The 24,910-nt window shown below is 38.3% G+C and overlaps 1 non-coding gene across 1 annotated transcript; it reads right to left on the bottom strand.

The window, feature by feature from the left end:
- Window positions 1-24,382: 24,382 nt before the first annotated feature.
- LOC148689543 (small nucleolar RNA R71) lies at window positions 24,383-24,493 on the bottom strand. The gene has a single exon (XR_015958868.1). It is a non-coding gene; the product is annotated as a small nucleolar RNA R71 (small nucleolar RNA).
- Window positions 24,494-24,910: the final 417 nt, after the last annotated feature.

Genomic DNA, 24,910 nt, shown 5'->3' with positions numbered 1-24,910 from the left:
TCTCAATAAACATACATAAATAAGTTATCAATCAAACGGTTAAACAAATTGAATCCACAACTTATGAAACGTAATTAGAAGTAATCAAATCAAAATGCAAGCATAAACATTTATTTCGAATCCTCCCCTAGCCAAGGGGGGTTTAGTTCCTCATGGTACAAAACAAAGAGAATCAAAGAAACACCTAAACATTCCAACAACTCAAACTTGAATTGTATGAACGTTTAGGCCCTCTTCTCTTCCATGCCTCATTCGTACAAAACAAAGAGTATTGAAATTAAACATAGAAATCAAAGAAGCACCTAAACATTCTAACAACTCAAACTTGAATTGTATGAACGTTTAGGCATTCTTCTCTTCCTCTTCGTTGTAGCACAAGGTCTAGGGATAGTTTGATGGTGTGAATGGTTTGGGGAGTGGTGGAGGAATGGAGTGAGGAGTGATGGAAATGGAAAGATGGTGTTTGGATTTGTAGGGGAAGGGGGACTCACGGCAATGAGGGAATGGAAGTGTTTGTGGTGTGTTGTGTATGAAAATGAGATGTTCCTGAATGAATGAATGCAAGGGTATTTATAGGAGTAGTGGAGGGAACATATGGCTATGTCATTTGTAGGTGAAGTAGGTGGATGTTGTAGGTGAAGTAGGTGGATGTTGTAGGTGAAGTGGATGTTGTAGGTGAAGTAGGTGGATGTTGTAGGTGAAGTAGGTGGATGTTGTAGGTGAAGTGGATGAGTGATATGATATGTGGTTATGATATGATAAGTGGTTAAGTGGTGATGATAAGTGATAAGTGATTAAGTGATATGATATGTGGTGATGATAAGTGATAAGTGCATGTGGGTTAACAAATGAAGGAAATGCATGTGCAATGACAATGTGTTAGAATGGATGTGTGTTATGCATGGCATGATTGGGATTAGGAAAGGTTTAAATGTCCTAAAACTAAAGAGAACAAGGTTCCAACACTTTGGCTCCAATTAGGTCTTCAATTTCGTCCAACACTTTGGCTTCAAGCATAAGCTATCCGCCCTTAGCCCAAAAGTGCTCCAAAAGTCTCCAAAATGCATCTTTTTGCTCCTTTAGCCCTTTGGACCTACAAACACACGAAAATAGCTTAAAGTACTAAAATAACATACAAACTTAAGAACAAACTTAAGAACAAACTTTTACTCCCCCACACTCATTTTCTTGCAAAATGTACTCAAAAGGAATTCATTTAAGTCATGCTCACTATCTTTTAAGAACAAGGGTACGGATGGTCCTAATCTAGGCTAGGTAAGGGGTGATATGGTTAGCAAAGAAAATAGGTTAAACGAGGCTCAACGGTGTTAAGACTTACAATATATACGAAATATGGGAAGTAAGGCTATTTGGCTATGGTGGCAACTACACAACTTCATCTTGATATATGTTATGCAACTCAATATCATGCTTTGAATGAAACGGATATAAGTTCTAGCATTTAGTTCTATCATGATACAATTGCATTCTAAGTAGCAACCAAGCAAGGAATAATGAGATCATTCAACAACTTTAGAAAACAAAGAATCACAGAAAATAACTCTCCAAAGAAGGTAATGGCTCGAGTCTCACAGGGTTGTAGCGTTTGTTTGAGTTCCTTCCTTCAAGCATGTTACAAAAACGAATTTTTCTTTTATGATTGCATGTGAAGTCATACATTATAACCATAACTAAGCATAAACCAAGAGTAAATCAAACTTTTCTCTATGTTTATAACTCTTTTTAACAGTCATGCAATTACAAACCAAATCCTTATCATTGTGTTGGAAGGTACCCTAAGACACAAACTCACAAAAACGACTCAAAACACTCTTTTTAGGCTTTTCAAAACAATTTTTCAAATTTTTATGTGCTTTTCGGAGTTATAAAAACAAAACATACTAAAACACTCTAAAACAACTTAAAAACACCTTAAAACAGCAAGGAACAACATTTGAAGTTATGGGTGATAAAATCCCACGAATTTGCATTTTAGTTACCCCCCCCCACACTTAAATCAAACATTGTCCTCAATGTTTTAAGCATAGATTCACACAAAACATAAGTAAACACACAAACAACAACTAAACATACTAAACATGGCAGAATGTAATTAACAAAGAGAAGAGTTTAGGGACGCAAATCTGGTTATGGAGTGTAAATTCCCTCTTCTCTTTGTTGATTGCATTGAGGCTTGATCTTGATGATTCCACAGGCTTACTCTCGAACTGGTTTCCGCCCATCATTGATTTTCCTTTGTGCTACTTCTTGAACTGGGCAGCAGGATGGTTCTTTTGGTCTCCCCCGAAGGTCTGAGCTTACCCTTTTGGTCTGTTTCTTTGTTCAATCTTTCCAATTCGTATTGAAAAGGGTTGGAGGATAACTCAGCCTATGTTTGTCTCCACATGCTTCAATGTATCATTTTCACTTGCCTTACTCGCTCTCCTTTGCAGAAGTGGTCCCTTCTCCGGAAGTGTATCAACCGTTGAAGATGACTACTCGAGAGCAACGCTAGGTAAGCAATCAGGAATAGATTCCAGGCAGTTGGCTCCAGATCGGAAGATTGACTCCAAGTGCCGGCTGATTGCTTCTTTTACTTTGCCATGCGAGTAAGAACAAGGACAAAGAAAAAGACAGGGAAAGAGCATGATATGAGATACTTTTGCTTTTGACCTTGATGATATGAGATACCTTTGCTTTGAAGAAGCGGTGAATGAATCAGCACATGCTTCAATCCGCCGTTTCCTCCTGGGTCATATGTACTCCAGGCATCTGGTATCATCTTTGGGGAAGAAGAAAGAATTGAGTATTTTGAAAGGCTTTGCTGGGAGTGCGCCCTCAGAGGTGAGGGAGAGTTGGGCATTTTCTTCAGGTTTGCCCTGCCATAAAAGACGAAGGTCGACATATATAGAGATAATATCAAGTGGTGGTACTTTTTACCCTTGTCGACAAACGTTTTGATCCCGCAATTCCGGCTTTTTGAAATAGTGGCGCCTCTTCGATCTTTGAATACGCCTCTTCGATTTCTGAGCAGGCGCCCCTTCGATTTCTGAACGACGCCCCTTCTCTTTCTGAACGACACGTGGTAGTGCAGATGCGGCTCCTTTTGACAAAGCTGCACGCGTTTTCTGAAAAGCAGAGAAAGCATCGCCGAACTTTGCGCTTGTCGGCTAAAGACGTGTAGTTGCGATGATGGCCTCCACGTGTTTTCAGCTTTGTCAGAAATCTTTTGACAAAGTTGAACGCGTTTTCTGAAAAGCCGAGGGAGCGTCGCCTAACTTACGCCGGAAAATCCGGCTCTTTGAATCGGTGGACGCGTCGCCTTGGCATTTTATAGAGCTATCGATCACCGCCAACATACACACTCTGAAGATTTCCCATTCCTGAAACTCGACTCCGGCCCTTTGTGAAATTTTTAACTCCATCCACCCCTTCTCTTTGAACACTTTTGAAAAAAATGGCAAACTCATCGAACCTTAGCTTAGATTTGAGTCTCAGCAGCGATCCGGTTGCGCCCCGTCAAGGTAATGTATGGCGCCCTTCTTTTTTATCTTCTAACGGTCCTCTTTCAGGTGAAGACTCTGTGATGCAGGACGCCACAACAGCTACAATAGTAGCTAAAAACCTCCTCACTCCAAAAGATAGTAGGCTGCTGTCAGGACGGTCCGATGAGTTGGCCGTTCAAGAGTCCCTCGCACTTAGTGTTCAGTGTGCGAGCTCTGTGTCCAACATGGGCCTACGCCTGCTTGCTCGGTCCCGCCAAGTGGAATCGTTGATGGCAGAGGTGGAAAGTCTTAAGCAGGAAATCAAACAGCTTAAGTACGAGAATAGAAGTTTGCATGTGCTTGCAAATAACTATTCGGCGGGCATGAAGAGGAAGCTTGATGAGCTGCAAGAATCTGAGGGTCGAATTCACAGTGACCGTCAAAGGCTTGCGTCTTATCTCCAGAGGCACCTTTTTCCTGGGTCATCCAGCGCTTGGCCAAGTATTGAGGCCTGGAATGCTCTAGCTCCGATGCCTCCCGCTTCTGCGCCTTCTGCTCCTATGCCTTCCGCTTCTATTCCTTCTGCTTCGACGCCTCGTAGTGGGGCTTCACGTAAACATCCTCTGTGAAGGCTCCATCTTTCTCCATGTTTAGTATCTCTTTTTTTTTTTTTTTTTTTTTTTTTTTTACATAAATAAAATCAAACGGCATGGAATTTATCTTTGAATGGGCGGTGATACTTGAAATGATCCGGTAATAATTTAAATTCTAGATTGGGTGCCTGAATCATTAACCACATGTTAGTATAAAAGAAAATTGAAATTCGGGGAGGCGGCTTACCTGTGTGCTCCAAAATGAACTCCAGAATAAACACCCCTTCGAAAGTTATGACTTGTCCCGTGTCATAAAATCCAACTTCCTTGGGAATTGTGGTTTCAAATATGTCCTCTTTGATGCCTTTTACATCTTCTCCAGCCACTACCTTCTCTTGAATCATTCTTCTTGGTGTACAAAGTCCTTTGAAGAATTCAACACCATCTAAAACTTGCTGTGTTGCACCAAGAATTTGAATAGCATTTTGCACCTTTGGGAAGGCTTCCACGATGTCCTTTTTACTCTCTTCTTGGTTGGGAATCAAAAACCTGCTAGGAAAAGGGACATTGGGTGGAATAACATCAGAATAACATGGAATTGGGACGTCCTTACTGGTGGTGGGTGGTTTAGAGGGCTTAGGGGGCTGCGGCAAGGGTTGTTCTACCCTTGCCGTGTGCATGTCTTCTTCCTCCTCCTCAATTAGCAGCTCTTCCTCCACTTCTAGGCTATGTTTGGACATTTTTAGGTCAGCTCCAACCTCCATAGCACTTCCCAAAGTGATAGCATTATGGATTTCAAAATCTTCCTTCGAGTTTTCAATAGTTGAGTTGGAGAGTTCACTTTGCTCTTGAATTTGTTTCATGAACTCCATAATCTGCCCAAATTGCTCGTCCAATTTACCCAACTTCTTGTCTTGATTTTGTTCGTCCTGCGTCAAAGAGGTTAGTAATTGAAATTTTTTATCATTATCCATGGACATACTTGAACTTGATTGGAATTGTTGTGGGGGAGGTTGTGGTGGCTGCATAGGTGTTGTATTGAACTCCTCATATGGTTGCCAATATGCTTCTTGTTGAGCCTCCTTGGCTTGATTTTGTGACCCCTGCGCCAAAGAATTTATTTCATTAAGAATTTGAATATAATCTATTGGCGAACTTGAATTTAATTGAGCATATTGCATATGAAGTTGTGGTGGCTGCATAGGTCTTGAATAGAACTCCTCATATGGTTGCCAATATGCTTCACGTTGAACATGTTGATCTTCCCACCATATAGAGTTTGAATGATCCCTCCAATCTCTTTGTGGACATTGATTGGCTTGAAATCCTTGCCTATATGAAGCACCAAATGTAGGGACACTCTGCATTGTGGTCCTTTCGGCATACGGCGACAATTTAGAAGTAAGATTTGCCAATTGAGCTTGAATGCTAGCAAAATCCATATCTTACTTCTCTAGTACCTAAAATCAAAGAAAGAGAACTAAATCAAATATCAAAAGTAACAACAAACAAAGAAAGCAACACTAAGTTAGAAACTAAAACGAAAACAACTAAACCAAAAAAAAAGAAAAGAACCAAGGGATTAGCAAAGTTGCTAATCCCCGGCAACGGCGCCAAAATTTGATGCAAGATTTATACGCACACAAATTAAACCCTCTTTTTGTCAATTTGTAGTATAAGTGTAAGTAGGGATCGTTCTGGACCGGGGATTAGGAGGGATTGTTAATCTCTTGGAAACTGACTCAAAAACGTAAAAACGCAATATAAAACACTAAATTAGACTCAAAGAATGTAAAACTAAACTTTAAAACTCTAAAACAAACCAAAAACTCAAAATGCTTTTAAAAACACAAACTAAAATGATTTCTAACTAAATTGACATTAAAGTAAAGGGGGATTTAAGTTTATACGAAATTAAATTAAATGAACAAATTAAAACAGAATGTAAATATGAAATTGATGAAATGGAATGAATGGATGATAGAATAGCTAAGGGGGTCATCTCCACATATGTTACACTTGCATAATAAAAAGATTTCCAATTGCATTTCAATAAATTATGAAACTCATCACCCCGGGTTAATTAGGTCCGCTTAAATTAACCGTCAAGTTTTCCTTAAGTTAATGAATTGGATGGGTTAGCGCAACGCAATTCACAACATTCTCCAAAAGTCCTTTACGTGAACAACACAATAAAGATACAATCAAAGATCATTAAGCATTATGAAAACTATAAGTGTTGACGAGGCATTCGTTACTATGATGAGCATGAAACTCGTGCCAAGAATTCATTTAACGCGATTGTTTATAAGCAACCTCCACTACTTGTGAATATAAGTTCATAACGATTAGGTGAAACTCACTTATATTCTAGCGTCATATTCATGCATGAAAATTAAGCGTGAACTCTCAATAAACATACATAAATAAGTTATCAATCAAACGGTTAAACAAATTGAATCCACAACTTATGAAACGTAATTAGAAGTAATCAAATCAAAATGCAAGCATAAACATTTATTTCGAATCCTCCCCTAGCCAAGGGGGGTTTAGTTCCTCATGGTACAAAACAAAGAGAATCAAAGAAACACCTAAACATTCCAACAACTCAAACTTGAATTGTATGAACGTTTAGGCCCTCTTCTCTTCCATGCCTCATTCGTACAAAACAAAGAGTATTGAAATTAAACATAGAAATCAAAGAAGCACCTAAACATTCTAACAACTCAAACTTGAATTGTATGAACGTTTAGGCATTCTTCTCTTCCTCTTCGTTGTAGCACAAGGTCTAGGGATAGTTTGATGGTGTGAATGGTTTGGGGAGTGGTGGAGGAATGGAGTGAGGAGTGATGGAAATGGAAAGATGGTGTTTGGATTTGTAGGGGAAGGGGGACTCACGGCAATGAGGGAATGGAAGTGTTTGTGGTGTGTTGTGTATGAAAATGAGATGTTCCTGAATGAATGAATGCAAGGGTATTTATAGGAGTAGTGGAGGGAACATATGGCTATGTCATTTGTAGGTGAAGTAGGTGGATGTTGTAGGTGAAGTAGGTGGATGTTGTAGGTGAAGTGGATGTTGTAGGTGAAGTAGGTGGATGTTGTAGGTGAAGTAGGTGGATGTTGTAGGTGAAGTGGATGAGTGATATGATATGTGGTTATGATATGATAAGTGGTTAAGTGGTGATGATAAGTGATAAGTGATTAAGTGATATGATATGTGGTGATGATAAGTGATAAGTGCATGTGGGTTAACAAATGAAGGAAATGCATGTGCAATGACAATGTGTTAGAATGGATGTGTGTTATGCATGGCATGATTGGGATTAGGAAAGGTTTAAATGTCCTAAAACTAAAGAGAACAAGGTTCCAACACTTTGGCTCCAATTAGGTCTTCAATTTCGTCCAACACTTTGGCTTCAAGCATAAGCTATCCGCCCTTAGCCCAAAAGTGCTCCAAAAGTCTCCAAAATGCATCTTTTTGCTCCTTTAGCCCTTTGGACCTACAAACACACGAAAATAGCTTAAAGTACTAAAATAACTAAAGAAACATAACGTAAATGCACGAGAACAAGCCATTTAAGTCGCATGAATATGCTCCTATCACATAGGTGTTGAATAGAACTCCTCATATGGTTGCCAATATGCTTCTTGTTGAGCCTCCTTGGCTTGATTTTGTGACCCCTGCACCAAAGAATTTAATTCATTAAGAATTTGATTATAATCTATTGACGAACTTGAATTTAATTGAGCATATTGCATATGAAGTTGTGGTGGCTGCATAATTCTTGAATAGAACTCCTCATATGGCTGCCAATATGCTTCACGTTGAACTTGTTGAGCTTCCCACCACATAGAGTTTGAATGATCCCTCCAATCTCTTTGTGGACATTGATTGGCTTGAAATCCTTGCCTATATGAAGCACCAAATGTAGGGACACTCTGCATTGTGGTCCTTTCGGCATACGGCGACAATTGAGAAGTAAGATTTGCCAATTGAGCTTGAATGCTAGCAAAATCCATATCTTACTTCTCTAGTACCTAAAATCAAAGAAAGAGAACTAAATCAAATATCAAAAGTAACAACAAACAAAGAAAACAACACTAAGTTAGAAACTAAAACGAAAACAACTAAACCAAAAAGAAAAGAACCAAGGGATTAGCAAAGTTGCTAATCCCCGGCAACGGCGCCAAAATTTGATGCGAAAATTAACTTAACACACAAATTAACCCTCTTTTGACAATTGTAGCATATAAATAAGTAGGGATCGTTCTAAACCGGGGATTAGGAGGGATTGCTAAATCACTTGGAAACTGACTCAAAAACGTAAAACAAAGGTTAAAACACTAAACTAGACTCAAAGAATGCAAAGCTAAACAATAAAAACACTAAAACAAACCCAAAGACTCAAAACAGCCCCAAAACACTCAAAACTGCCTTAAAAACACTTTCTGGGCAGTTTTGAGCACTTTCACTAATTTGGACGAATTTGGGTAACAACTTGAATCAAAACACTCAAAAACACCATCTAAAACATATTCTAACTAATTAGACACTCTAAGACACTTGGGGATTTGGTTTTTGACGAAAATCAAACAAACAAAACAAATATGTAAAATAGGCAGATTCTGACGAAATTGGTGAAATTAAGTGGATGGTGAGATGGCTAGGAGGTTTTTCTCCACACATGGCATACTTGCACATAATACAATTTCCAGTTGCTTAATCAATGAATTCATGAACCTCAACACCCCAAGTTAATTAGGTACGCTTAAATTAACTATCAGATTTCCCTTAGGTCATTGAATTGAATGGAATTAGCGCATTGCAATCAAATTATTCCTTAAAAGTTTTCTATATGAAAGCGCATAATAGAAAGACAATCAAAGATCATTAGGTTCTATGGAAATCATAGGTGTTGACGAGGCATTCGTAACTATGAAAGCGCATGATACTTATGCCAAGAATTTACTTAACATAATTGCGACCAACAATCTTAACTACTCATGGATGTGAGTTCCCAACGATTAGGTGAAGTTCCCTCATATCCTAGCATCATGTTTATGCATGCAAATCAAGCGTGCACTCTCAATTCATATACATAAGCAAGTTTTAATTAAAATAGATAAGTAAATTGAATTCATCATTCATGAAATCACAACTGAAAGTAATCAAATCATCATGCAAATATAACCATGGTTTCGAAATTCCCACCTAGCCAAAGAGGGGATTAGTTCCTCATGCTTGCACAACAAAAAGTATTGAATTTAAACATTGAAATCATAAGAAAGAATACACCTAAATGCTTAGCAATCCAAGATGAATTCGATGCACAGATTGGATCCTCTTCCTCCTCCTTGCTGCGGCACAAAGTTTGGGTGATGGAATTGGTGGTTTTGGGTGGTGTTTTCTTGTTTGGAGGGATGGAGGATGGTTGATTATGGTGGGGAAGGGTGCGGCAGAGATGTATGGATGTGGAGGGAGGTCTATGGAGGTCAAGAATCGAGAATGGAGGTGCGGCACAAGGGTTTCTGAATAGCATAAGGGGGTGGTACGAATTTGTGGTTGAAAATATGTTTATATAGTCCTAGGGTTTATTAGATTAGGGTTTACTTAGCAGATTTGGTGGATTAGGGCCCTAGAATTCGGCCATGGGTTGTCAAATCCACCTAGGAAGAGGTTTTTGGCCCACATAGTTTTATAAAACGAATTGTATACCCAAATCCACAAGGATTAGGCCTTGGAAATCAGAATCCCAAAGGGATTGGGCCTAGGGAGGTGCGGCCGATTTAGGGGAGAGGGTAGCTTGGCTTGCAAGGCAAGGTAAAGCCTTCTAGAAAGGTTTGGGCGCCACTTTTCTAGGGTTTCTAGAAAGAATAGGTTTTGTGGCAGATTTGGGCCTTCTAGACTAGGATGCTTCTAGAAATAGGTTCTAGAATGATCCATTTAAGTCCCCATGTAATTAGGAGTAAGACATGATAAGGTTTGGATAGGATAAGATGAGATAAGGTTTGGATAATGTTTTGGATAATTGGATAATGTTGGATAAGGTTGGATAATGTTTTGGATAATGTTTCCTCTTTTGAGCTCCTACCTTATCCACTTTGTTCCTAGCTTAGTTCCTTCCTCTTCTTATCACATTTCCAACTTCTTGAAGTCCAAATTCGTCCATCCATGTTAGCCCACATGCAAGCTCACCACCTAGTGTCCAAAATAGCTCCAAAATGCACCAAAATGCACTTTCTTGATACTTTGACCCATAGGACCTACAAACACACGAAATTGAGTTGTAATACGACATTAACTAAGAAATAATAGCACAAATGCACAAGAATAAGGTAGTTAAGTCGCCTAAATATGCTCCTATCATCTACCTTCATCGGCACCACATTTGGAGAAGCAACACCAAGGAACTCTTCAAGGACTTCAACATCAGTTTTGCTTCAAGGGTTTCTCCTTCTTAATCTTATGTTCACTCATGTTATTTATTTTTATGTTAAACCTTTGTAAACATGAAGTGTAACTAATCTTCCTCTAGGGATTCGATGTAACCTTGCAAAGTTTGCCATGTAATTAAGTTAGAATGCTCGGTTTGTCCATCTATTTCTTGTTTCATTTTCTGTTTTAATGGTGACTTAGTGTGTTGATTTTAATGTTTGATCATCATTTGAATTAATCACAAAGTTGTGTAGCCAAGATTAGAACACACATCATGCATAATCTTGGTAGATATGTGAATGAATGAAGGGAGTGTTTAGCACACATCCTGCCGAGTTATTCCCTTTGGTTTTATGAAAGTTTCTTGTACATTACATAATCTTGATTATGAACCAAAGTTGCACATCACAATAGGTTCATGATTAGAGACATTTGATCAAATCCACACATCATATGGTTGATCATATCCAAGTGAAACAAACTCAAGAAATAGGTAGATGAATGAGTACAAACTAACTTGACAAACATGGACTTAGTTGAGTGATGCGAGATTTATACGCACACAAATTAAACCCTCTTTTCGTCAAATTGTAGTATATGTATAAGTAGGGATCGTTCTGGACCGGGGATTAGGAGGGATTGTTAACCACTTGGATTTGACTCAAAAACGTAAAATAACAATATGAAACACTATACTAGACTCAAAGAATGTAAAACTAAACACTTAGAACATTAAAACAAACCAAAAGACTCAAACATCACCCAAAACACTCAAAACTGCCTTAAAATCACTTTCTGGGCAGTTTTGAGCACTTTGGTGAATTTGGACGAAATTGGGAAATAAAATGAATCAAAACACTTAAAAGCACAAACTAAATTGATTTCTAACTAAATTGGACATTAAAGTAAAGGGGGATTTAGATTTATACGAAAATTGAAATAACAAAACAAGTTAATAAACGAAACAGATTGTAAAACGAATTTGATGGAATGGAATGAATGGATGATAGAATGGCTAAGGGGTTCATCTTGATAGGAGCATATTCATGCGACTTAAATGGCTTGTTCTCGTACATTTACGTTATGTTTCTTTAGTTAGTTTAGTCCTTTATGCTTCTTTTGTGTGTTTTCAGGATAATAAGACGTGTTTGACGAAAGGATGCATTGTGGAGTGTTTTGGAGCACTATTGGGCTAAGGATGGATAGCTTATGCTTGGAGCCCAAGTGTTGGATGAAATTGAAGGCCTTGTAAGCACTTGAGGACATAAAACAATGGCCCTAACCCAATTACATTCACCTTGCCTTGGGCTTAACACAAACACCATTCCTTGCCATGCAAGGGGGAGCAATTTGGGTCCATTTCATGTACTTAAACCCTAGCCCAATCCACAATCACTTCAAAGCCATGCAAAACCTTTCAACACCCTTTAATCATTCCCCTTTAAGTTATGATTTTATTTCCTAACCCTACATGCATTATTTATTAGCATCTTCACATGCATTCACACCTCTTTAATCCACATGCATTCATCATCATTCACTCTAGTTTTAATTCACATGCATTCCATCCTTTAATTCACCCACATGCCCCTTTAAATCATTCAATCACACCATCACACATTCATCCTCCAACATTGCACATGCACTTTGCCTTTCATCATTGCACAACAATCATAAGAGCCACATGCACTCTTAAACAATCAACAACATATTCTCCCATTCCCCCTATAAAAACCCATGCATTCATTGAGAAATTCATTCACTCCCCACTCCATCTCTCCATTTCTCACATCTCATTTCATACACAACACACCACAAACACTTCCATTCCTTCTCTTTGCCGTGAGTCCCCTTAGAATCCAAAAAACCATCTTTCCATTTCCATCACTCCTCACTCCATTCCACACTTTCATTCCCCCAAACCAACTATCCTTAGACCTTATGCTACAACAACGAGGAAGAGAAGAGGACCTAAACGTTCATACAATTCAAGTTTGAGTTGTTGGAATGTTTAGGTGATTCTTTGATTTCAATGTTTCATTTTAATTCTCTTTGTTTTGTACGTATAAGGAATGGAAGAGAAGAGTGCCTAAACGTTCATACAATTCAAGTTTGAGTTGTTGGAATGTTTAGGTGTTTCTTTGATTTCAACGTAATGAGGAACTAAAACCCCCTTTAGCTAGGGGGTGATTCAAAATACATGTTTATGCTTGCATTATGAATTGATTACTTTTGGTTGGAATTTCATAAGTTGTGGATTCAATTTGTTTAACCGTTTGATTGATAACTTATTTATGAATGTTTATTAAGAATGCGCGCTTAATTTTCATGCATAAATATGACGCTAGAATATAAGTGAATTTCACATAATCGTAATGAACTTATATTCACAAGTAGTGGAGGTTGCTTATAAACAATCGCGTTAAACGAATTCTTGGCATAAGTTTCATGCGTATTCCATAGTAACGAATGCCTCGTCGATGTTTATGATTTCCGTTGAACTTAATGATCTTTGTTGAATGTCTCTATCATGCGTATTCCATAGTTAGGGACTTTGATTAAGAATAATTTGGTTGTAATGCGTATTCCATTCAATCCAACGAATCTAGGGAAATCTGAAAGTTAATTTAAGCGGACCTAATTAACTTGGAGCATTGAGTTTCATAATTTATCGAAAGACCAACTGAGAATCAATCTTGTATGCAAGTGTAACATGTATGGAGAAGAACCCCTTAGCTAGCCTTCATTCCATTCATTCTATCACAAATTCATATTTACATTCTGCTTAGTTTATTAACTTGTTTTGTTATTTCAATTTTCGTCAAATCAAAACTCTTCCCCCCTTTACTTTATTGTTCAATTTAATTAGAAATCAATTTAGTTTGTGTTTTTAAAGTGTTTGAGTCTTTTGGTTTGTCTTAGTGTTTTAACGTTTAGTTTCGCATTCTTTGAGTCTAGTTTAGTGTTTTATATTGTTTTTACGTTTTTAAGTCAGTTTCCAAGAGATTAACAATCCCTCCTAATCCCCGGTCCAGAACGATCCCTACTTATACATATACTACAATTGACAAAAAGAGGGTTTAATTTGTGCGCGTATAATTCTCGCATCAAATTTTGGCGCCGTTGCCGGGGATTAGCAACTTTGCTAATCCCTTGGTTCTTTTCTTTTTTTTTTGTTTAGTTGTTTTCGTTTTAGTTTCTAAATTAGTGTTGTTTTCTTTGTTTGTTGTTACTTTTCATATTTGATTTAGTTCTCTTTCTTTGATTTTAGGTGCTAAAGAAGTAAGATATGGATTTTGCTAGCATTCAAGCTCAATTGGCAAATCTTACTTCTAAATTGTCGCCATATGCCGAAAGGACCACAATGCAGAGTGTCCCTACATTTGATGCTTCATATAGGCAAGGATTTCAAGCCAATCAATGTCCACAAAGAGATTGGAGGGATCATTCAAACTCTATATGGTGGGAAGATCAACAAGTTCAACGTGAAGCATATTGGCAACCATATGAGGAGTTCTATTCAAGACCTATGCAGCCACCACAACTTCATATGCAATATGCTCAATTAAATTCAAGTTCGCCAATAGATTATATTCAAATTCTTAATGAAATAAATTCTTTGGCGCAGGGGTCACAAAATCAAGCCAAGGAGGCTCAACAAGAAGCATATTGGCAACCATATGAGGAGTTCAATACAACACCTATGCAGCCACCACAACCTCCCCCACAACAATTCCAATCAAGTTCAAGTATGTCCATGGATAATGATAAAAATTTTCAATTACTAACCTCTTTGACGCAGGACGAACAAAATCAAGACAAGAAGTTGGGTAAATTGGACGAGCAATTTGGGCAGATTATGGAGTTCATGAAACAAATTCAAGAGCAAAGTGAACTCTCCAACTCAACTATTGAAAACTCGAAGGAAGATTTTGAAATCCATAATGCTATCACTTTGGGAAGTGCTATGGAGGTTGGAGCTGACCTAAAAATGTCCAAACATAGCCTAGAAGTGGAGGAAGAGCTGCTAATTGAGGAGGAGGAAGAAGACATGCACACGGCAAGGGTAGAACAACCCTTGCCGCAGCCCCCTAAGCCCTCTAAACCACCCACCACCAGTAAGGACGTCCCAATTCCATGTTATTCTGATGTTATTCCACCCAATGTCCCTTTTCCTAGTAGGTTTTTTATTCCCAACCAAGAAGAGAGTAAAAAGGACATCGTGGAAGCCTTCCCAAAGGTGCAAAATGCTATTCAAATTCTTGGTGCAACACAGCAAGTTTTAGATGGTGTTGAATTCTTCAAAGGACTTTGTACACCAAGAAGAATGATTCAAGAGAAGGTAGTGGCTGGAGAAGATGTAGAAGGCATCAAAGAGGACATATTTGAAACCACAATTCCCAAGGAAGTTGGATTTTATGACACGGGACGAGTCATAACTTTCGAAGGGGTGTTTATTCTGGAGTTCATTTTGGAGCACACAGGTAAGCCGCCTCCCCGAATTTCAATTTTCTTTTATACTAACATGTGGTTAATGATTCAGGCACCCAATCTGGAATTTAAACTATTACCGGATCATTTCAAGTATCACCGCCCATTCAAAGATAAATTCCATGCCGTTTGATTTTATTTATGTAAAAAAAAAAAAAAAAAAAAAAAAAAAAAAGATACTAAACATGGAGAAAGATGGAGCCTTCACAGAGGATGTTTACGTGAAGCCCCGCTACGAGGCGTCGAAGCAGAAGGAATAGAAGCGGAAGGCATAGGAGCGGAAGGCGCAGAAGCGGGAGGTATCGGAGCGGAAGCCATCGGAGCTAGAGCATTCCAGGCCTCAATACTTGGCCAAGCGCTGGATGACCCAGGAAAAAGGTGCCTCTGGAGACAAGCCGCAAGCCTTTGACGGTCACTGTGAATTCGACCCTCAGATTCTTGCAGCTCATCAAGCTTTCTCTTCATGCCCGACGAATAGTTATTTGCAAGCACATGCAAACTTCTATTCTCGTACTTAAGCTGCTGGATCTCTTGCTTAAGACTCTCCACCTCTGCCATCAATGATTCCACCTGATGGGAGCGGGCAAGCAGGCGTTGGCCCATGTTGGACACAGAACTCGCACACTGAACACTAAGTGCGAGGGACTCTTGAAACGGCCAACTCATCGGACCGTCCTGACAGCAGCCTACTATCTTTTGGAGTGAGCAGGTTCCTAGCTACTATTGTAGCTGTTGTGGCGTCCTGCATCACGGAGTCTTCACCTGTAAGAAGACCGTTAGAAGATAAGAAAGAAGGGCGCCATACGTTACCTTGACGCAGCGCGCCCGTATCACTGCTAAGGCTCAATTCCAAGCTAAGGTTCGATGAGTTTGCCATTTTTCAAAAGTGTTCAAAGAAAAGGGATGGAGTTAAATTTCAAAGGGCCGGAGTCGATCTTCAAGAATGGGAAATCTTCAGAGTGTGTGTGTTGGGGTGATTGATAGCTCTATAAAAAGCCAAGACGACGCGTCCACCGATTCAAAGAGCCGGGTTTTTCTGCGTAATTTAGGCGACGCTCCCTCGGCTTTTCAGAAAACGCGTTCAACTTTGTCAAAAGATTTCTGACAAAGCTGAAAACACGTGGAGGCCATCATCGCAGCTACACATCTTTAGCCGACAAGCGCAAAGTTCGGCGACGCTTTCTCTGCTTTTCAGAAAACGCGTGCAGCTTTGTCAAAAGGAGCCGCATCTGCACTACCACGTGTCGTTCAGAAAGAGAAGGGGCGTCGTTCAGAAATCGAAGGGGCGCCTGCTCAGAAATCGAAGAGGCGTATTCAAAGATCGAAGAGGCGCCACTATTTCAAAAAGCCGGAATTGCGGGATCAAAACGTTTGTCGACAAGGGTAAAAAGTACCACCACTTGATATTATCTCTATATATGTCGACCTTCGTCTTTTATGGCAGGGCAAACCTGAAGAAAATGCCCAACTCTCCCTCACCTCTGAGGGCGTACTCCCAGCAAAGCCTTTCGAAATACTCCATTCTTTCTTCTTCCCCAAAGATGATACCAGATGCCTGGAGTACAGATGACCCAGGAGGAAACGGCGGATTGAAATACGCTGATTCATTCACCGCTTCTTCAAAAGCAAAGGTATCTCATATCATCAAGGTCAAAAGCAAAAGTATCTCATATCATGCTTTTTCCCTGTCTTTTTCTTTGTCCTTGTTCTTACTCGCATGGCAAAGTAAAAGAAGCAATCAGCCGGCACTTGGAGTCAGTCTTCCGATCTGGAGCCAACTGCCTGGAACCTATTCCTGATTGCTTACCTAGCGTTGCTCTCGAGTAGTCATCTTCAACGGTTGATACACTTCCAGAGAAGGGACCACTCCTGCAAAGATTGAACAAAGAAACAGATAAAAGGGATAAGCTCAGACCTTCGGGGGAGACTAAAAGAACCATCCTGCTGCCCAGTTCAAGAAGTAGCACAAAGGAAAATCAACGATGGGCAGAAACCAGTTCAAGAGTAAGCCTGTGGAATCACAAAGATCAAAGCCTCAATGCAATTACCAAGGAGAAGATGGAATTTACACTCTATAACCAGATTTGCGTCTCTAAACTCTTCTCTTTGTTAATTACATTCTGCCATGTTTAGTATGTTTAAGTGCTTTTTGTGTATTTACTTATGCTTTGTGTGAATCTATGCTTAAAACATTGAGGACAATGTTTGATTTAAGTGTGGGGGGGGGGGGGGGGGGTAACTAAGTATGTTGATGCAAATTCGTTGAATTTTATCACCCATAACTTCAAGTGTTGTTCCTTGCTGTTTTAAATGTTTTTAAGGTGTTTTTAAACTGTTTTAGCGTGTTTTGTTTTATAACTCCGAAAATCACATAAAAATTTGAAAAACATTTTTTTGAAAAGCCTAAAAAGAGTGTTTTGAGTTGTTTTTTTGTGTCTTAGGGAACCTTCCAACGTTATGATGAGGATTTGGTTTGTAATTGCATGACTGTTAAAAAGAGTTATAAACATGGATGAAAGTTTGATTTACTCTTGGTATATGCTTAGTTATGGTTATAATGTATGACTTCACATGCAATCATAAAAGAAAAATTCATTTTTGTAACATGCTTGAAGGAAGGAACTCATAATAACGCTACACCCCTGTGAGACTCGAGCCATTACCTTCTTTGGAGAGTTATATTCTGTGATTCTTTGTTTTCTAAAGTTGTTGCATGATCTCATTATTCCTTGCTTGGTTGCTACTTAGAATGCAATTGTATCATGATAGAACTAAATGCTAGAACTTATATCCGTTTCATTCAAAGCATGACATTAAATTGCATAACATATATCAAGATGAAGTTGTGTAGTTGCCACCATAGCCAAATAGCCTTACTTCCCATATTTCGTATATATTAGTTTTAACCCCGTTGAGCCTCGTTTAGCCTATTTTCTTTGCTAACCACATCACCCCTTACCTAGCCTAGAGTAGGACTTTCCTATACCCTTGTTCTTAAAGTATAGTGAGCATGACTTAAATGAATTCCTTTTGAGTTACATTATGCAAGGAAATAAGTGTGGGGGAGTAAAAGTTTGTTCTTACGTTTATATGTATGTTTTGAGATTCAAAAGAAAAAGAAGAAGAAAAGAAAAAGAAAAAAAAAGAGGAGTGAAAATAAGTAAGAATGAACTCACGAACGTTGATGGTTGAAGAAAGGGTCCAAAAAAGTTGAATATGGCCCTAAGTTTTGTGTAATTCCCCCTTGGGTGATCAAAGTTGACTTCTGCATTCTAAAGGAAATTCTAAGTGCCTAATTCAATACTTTGCTCACTATTGCTTAAAGAACGTTTGTTATCCTTACCTTTCATTTTTAGCCAATTACCCCAAGCCCCATTACAACCCGTGACTTCAATCTTGAGTGTTATGTGTTTCAATTTGTGGAGTTTGAACTTGGTATGAGCATATGGTGTCACTGGTTCTCGCATCTAAGTAGGAGCATTCCATTCATGAGATCATATCTAAACATGCTTATTAACTCCAGAAATTGCTCTCTTTATGATACATATATGTGAGTGTTCGTTTTCATATTTACATCAATCTTCTCACATGTAACTAGATTAGGGTGTGTAGTCAGAAAATCTGAGTGAAAATTGAGTACATATCTTGTAAGGAATTGAGCAAATTCTCTAAAGGCATGTTACTACATTCAAAATATAGTTTTAAATGCTTAATTGTGAATTAGTATGTGGTGACTATGATTAAGTATGTACTTAAGTGTAAAGATAACCAAAATCTGTGGGAATAATGATTTTTAACATGTCATGTGCATTGGAAATCCCTGAGGCAACGTTGGAAGGTTTAAGATTGTGTTTGGTTTGTTTCGTTTCGTTTTATTTTGTTTTTCTGTTTTGCTCGAGGACTAGCAAAAGCTAAGTGTGGGGGTATTTGATAGGAGCATATTCATGCGACTTAAATGGCTTGTTCTCGTACATTTACGTTATGTTTCTTTAGTTAGTTTAGTCCTTTATGCTTCTTTTGTGTGTTTTCAGGATAATAAGACGTGTTTGACGAAAGGATGCATTGTGGAGTGTTTTGGAGCACTATTGGGCTAAGGATGGATAGCTTATGCTTGGAGCCCAAGTGTTGGATGAAATTGAAGGCCTTGTAAGCACTTGAGGACATAAAACAATGGCCCTAACCCAATTACATTCACCTTGCCTTGGGCTTAACACAAACACCATTCCTTGCCATGCAAGGGGGAGCAATTTGGGTCCATTTCATGTACTTAAACCCTAGCCCAATCCACAATCACTTCAAAGCCATGCAAAACCTTTCAACACCCTTTAATCATTCCCCTTTAAGTTATGATTTTATTTCCTAACCCTACATGCATTATTTATTAGCATCTTCACATGCATTCACACCTCTTTAATCCACATGCATTCATCATCATTCACTCTAGTTTTAATTCACATGCATTCCATCCTTTAATTCACCCACATGCCCCTTTAAATCATTCAATCACACCATCACACATTCATCCTCCAACATTGCACATGCACTTTGCCTTTCATCATTGCACAACAATCATAAGAGCCACATGCACTCTTAAACAATCAACAACATATTCTCCCATTCCCCCTATAAAAACCCATGCATTCATTGAGAAATTCATTCACTCCCCACTCCATCTCTCCATTTCTCACATCTCATTTCATACACAACACACCACAAACACTTCCATTCCTTCTCTTTGCCGTGAGTCCCCTTAGAATCCAAAAAACCATCTTTCCATTTCCATCACTCCTCACTCCATTCCACACTTTCATTCCCCCAAACCAACTATCCTTAGACCTTATGCTACAACAACGAGGAAGAGAAGAGGACCTAAACGTTCATACAATTCAAGTTTGAGTTGTTGGAATGTTTAGGTGATTCTTTGATTTCAATGTTTCATTTTAATTCTCTTTGTTTTGTACGTATAAGGAATGGAAGAGAAGAGTGCCTAAACGTTCATACAATTCAAGTTTGAGTTGTTGGAATGTTTAGGTGTTTCTTTGATTTCAACGTAATGAGGAACTAAAACCCCCTTTAGCTAGTGGGTGATTCAAAATACATGTTTATGCTTGCATTATGAATTGATTACTTTTGGTTGGAATTTCATAAGTTGTGGATTCAATTTGTTTAACCGTTTGATTGATAACTTATTTATGAATGTTTATTAAGAATGCGCGCTTAATTTTCATGCATAAATATGACGCTAGAATATAAGTGAATTTCACATAATCGTAATGAACTTATATTCACAAGTAGTGGAGGTTGCTTATAAACAATCGCGTTAAACGAATTCTTGGCATAAGTTTCATGCGTATTCCATAGTAACGAATGCCTCGTCGATGTTTATGATTTCCGTTGAACTTAATGATCTTTGTTGAATGTCTCTATCATGCGTATTCCATAGTTAGGGACTTTGATTAAGAATAATTTGGTTGTAATGCGTATTCCATTCAATCCAACGAATCTAGGGAAATCTGAAAGTTAATTTAAGCGGACCTAATTAACTTGGAGCATTGAGTTTCATAATTTATTGAAAGACCAACTGAGAATCAATCTTGTATGCAAGTGTAACATGTATGGAGAAGAACCCCTTAGCTAGCCTTCATTCCATTCATTCTATCACAAATTCATATTTACATTCTGCTTAGTTTATTAACTTGTTTTGTTATTTCAATTTTCGTCAAATCAAAACTCTTCCCCCCTTTACTTTATTGTTCAATTTAATTAGAAATCAATTTAGTTTGTGTTTTTAAAGTGTTTGAGTCTTTTGGTTTGTCTTAGTGTTTTAACGTTTAGTTTCGCATTCTTTGAGTCTAGTTTAGTGTTTTATATTGTTTTTACGTTTTTAAGTCAGTTTCCAAGAGATTAACAATCCCTCCTAATCCCCGGTCCAGAACGATCCCTACTTATACATATACTACAATTGACAAAAAGAGGGTTTAATTTGTGCGCGTATAATTCTCGCATCACATCTCCATACATGTTATACTTGCATAATAAAATGATTTCCAATTGCATTTGAATAAACCATGAAACTCAACACCCCAAGTTAACCATGATGCACTAATTAACCTTCAAATCTTCCTAACGTTATTGAATTGGATGATGCATGCGACAATTCAAAACATTCCCCACAAGTCCTCAACATGAATGCATAGAAGAGGTACAAGCAAGAATCATTACGCTCTACGAAAATTATAAGTGTTGACGAGGCATTCGTTACTATGATTGCATGAAACTTATGCCAAGAATTTGTTTAACGCGATTGTTTATAAGCAACCTCCACTACTTGTGAATATAAGTTCATAACGATTAGGTGAAACTCACTTATATTCTAGCGTCATATTCATGCATGAAAATTAAGCGCGCATTCTTAATAAACATACATAAATAAGTTATCAATCAAACGGTTAAACAAATTGAATCCACAACTTATGAAACGCAATTAGAAGTAATCAAATCAAAATGCAAGCATAAACATATATTTCGAATCCCCCCCTAGCCAAGGGGGGTTTAGTTGAATTTAAACATTGGAATCAAAGAAACACCTAAACATTCCAACAACTCAAACTTGAATTGTATGAACGTTTAGGCCCTCTTCTCTTCCATTCCTCATTCGTACAAAACAAAGAGTATTGAAATTAAACATAGAAATCAAAGAAACACCTAAACATTCCAACAACTCAAACTTGAATTGTATGAACGTTTAGGCCCTCTTATCTTCCTCTTCGTTGTAGCACAAGGTCTAAGGATAGTTTGATGGTGTGAATGGTTTGGGGAGTGGTTGGAGTGGCTGCAATGGAGGAGAAAAGTGTTTTGGTGGCTGCTGCAAGGGTGTGGAGAGGTTTTGACGAATTTCTGGAATATGGAAGAGTGAATGAGAATGAATGCAATGGATGCTTATTTATAGGTGAAATGGGGGGAACATGACAGCTAGGAGGGAATGTGGCTGCATGTTTGAATGATTAAAGGATGCATGTGGGTTGGAATTGCATGTGCAATGAATATGTGGCTGCATGTGCAAGGGGACAATCTGAAAATGCATGTGAAAGCATGTGTTGGCTGCAATGATGAAATGGATGGGAGTGCATGTGGCTTAATTAATTAAAGGGAGTGCATGTGCAATGTTTTAAAGGATGGAATGCATGTGAATATGATGGAAATCTGATTTATTTGAAGATGCATGTGCAATGAAGTGGAATGACAGCTAGGTTATGATGATGAATGCATGTGGCTGATTTATGAATGATTATGGTTGCATGTGGGTGGAAATGCATGTGTTGAATGATGGAAATCTGATTTATTTGAAGATGCATGTGCAATGAAGTGGAATGACAGCTAGGTTATGATGATGAATGCATGTGGCTGATTTAATTGAATAGGAAGGCATGTGGATTTAATGGTTTAAAGGGTGAATGCATGTGGATGCATGTGTTGATGAATGGGATTGTGGAGTGGCTGGAATGATGAAAGAATAAAGGGTGCATGTGGGTTAATTAATTAAAGGGAGTGCAAGTGCAATGTTATTGTTGGTGCAATGATGGAGGAACAAGTGCATGTGAATGCATGGTGATAGCATGTGCACGGTTTTGGTTGGAATGATGGCAGATTGTGAAAACATGTGAATGCATGTGTTTGGTTATGGGAGAAAGGTGGAGATGCACGGCATAAGGGAATTGGAAGGTTTAAATGTCCTAAAACTAAAGGGAACAAAGTTCCAACACTTTGGTCTTCAATTTCGTCCAACATTTTGGCGCCAAGCATAAGCTATCCATCCTTAGCCCAAAAGTGCTCCAAAAGTCTCCAAAATGCATCTTTTTGCTCCTTTAGCCCTTTGGACCTACAAACACACGAAAATAGCTTAAAGGACTAAAATAACTAAAGAAACATAACGTAAATGCACGAGAACAAGCCATTTAAGTCGCATGAATATGCTCCTATCATTGAGCAATGGTGAAACCGAATCCCTAGCTTCATTTCCATTGATACTATCCCATTACATTAGTTGTTGATTCATTTATTTGTGTTTACTTCATTTTCTCATGCTTTCAAGTTACAACAACAAATCTGTCTATTTAGACTAGTTTGATTCATTTCCAAATCTGCCTAGTTTGTTTAGTTTGATTCATTTCTTAGAGTTCTTGCAAAACAAGTAGTTACATACGTCCAATTAATCCCTGCGGATTCGACACCCTTGCTTGTGCCATTATACTAAATATATTCTAGCATTAGGAAGGAATTATACATCAACAAAAATGGCGCCGTTGCCGGGGACTGATTTCAGTCCCTTGTAATTGCTTGTTTGCTTGTTTGCTATTTTGATTAGTGTCAAGGTTCATAACTTGTCAAATTGATAACTGGAAGTTGATTTAAGTTGCATACATTTCATGTGTGGAAAAGAATCCCTTAGCCATTCCATTATCCATTGGTTTACATCAATTTGCTTTACAATCTGCTTTCGTTATAATCTGTCCATTTAATTGCATTTCGTCCAAATACAATTTCTCCCCATATTTTGTTAAGTTTTAGGCTTAGAATCTGTCTTATCTTGTGTTTTGAAGCATTTTGAGTCAAGCTCAAACCTAATTTTCGTCCAAAATTGAGTTTAGTGTCAAAACTGCCCAGTTTGTGTTTTTAGGCAGTTTTGAGAGTTTTTAGCTTGTTTTGAGTCTTGTGAATCTGTTTTGAGTCCCTTGAGTCCTTTCAAACGTTTTTAAGTTTATTTTTATTCATTTCATTGTTGTTTGCTAGTTGATTTTCATTCACACTTGTGTATTTTATTTCAGGTAGTATATGTCAAATAGACTTGTTGAGTTAGGCCAAAGAATTGAACGGTTGAAGGGCCACACTTTGGACAACTTTGTGCCATCAAGTTCATCCATTATCCGTGAGGAAGAGGAAGGGAATTCACCTAGTTCAACAAGTAAAGGATCTGAGCAATTTGATTGGGAAAGAGAGGAAGAGATGGCGGGCAACGAAGATGAACTTCGAGCTTTGGAGGACTTTGCTCAACCAATCATACCAAATTCACCTTCATGCATCTTGCTGCCCACAGAAGCTAGAAACTATGATCTCAAATCTTCACATTTCCATATGTTTCCTTCATTTTATGGCTTACCTAATGAAGACCCTTTAGCTCATATTAAAGAGTTTTACAATGTTGTGAGTGGTTTACCTTTGCAGGGAGTAAGTGAAGCAAATTTGAGGATGAGAGTGTTTCCTTACACCTTGAAAGATAAGGCCAAGAGTTGGTTGATGACTCTAACACCAGGTTCCCTCACTACATGGGATGCCGTGGCTAAGAAGTTCTTGGAGAAGTTCTTTTCCACTCAAAAGACAGCCACATTAAGGGGACAAATCTTCAACTTCAAACAAGATGATGGAGAACCTTTCAACGAGTGTTGGGAGCGTTTTAAAGGCCTCTTGATACAATGTCTACACCATGGGTTACCTTTTCACTTACAAATGCAAATTTTCTATGATGGACTAACCCAAACTTGTCAATCAACTGTTGATAATGCAGCAGGTGGAGCATTGAAGAAAAAGAATGCTCAAGAGTCATATAACATTTATGAGATGTTGGGGTCTAATGCTCAACACAAAGATTTAAGGGGTAAGAAAATTGGAGTCTATGAAACAAGTTCTAATCATGAGCTTTTGTTGCAGGTAGCTAACCTAGAAAGGAAGCTTGAATCCGTGCTCAACATGGTGCCAAAAGCAAATGAAGTGTGTGCCATTTGCAACTTACCAAACCACCCTACTCATCAATGTCCATCTAGGGAGGCTTATCCCGAGTATGTTCAAGAGCAAGTGAACCTCATGAATTCTTACAATCAAAGACCAAGGAATGATATGTATTCCAATAC

This window comes from Pyrus communis, chromosome 17 (assembly GCF_041283825.1).
Source record: "Pyrus communis isolate YQ-2024b chromosome 17, ASM4128382v1, whole genome shotgun sequence".
Lineage (NCBI taxonomy): Eukaryota > Viridiplantae > Streptophyta > Magnoliopsida > Rosales > Rosaceae > Pyrus > Pyrus communis.
The sequence above is the reverse complement of the archived record's forward strand: the minus strand, read 5'-3'. Positions and strand labels throughout refer to the sequence as shown.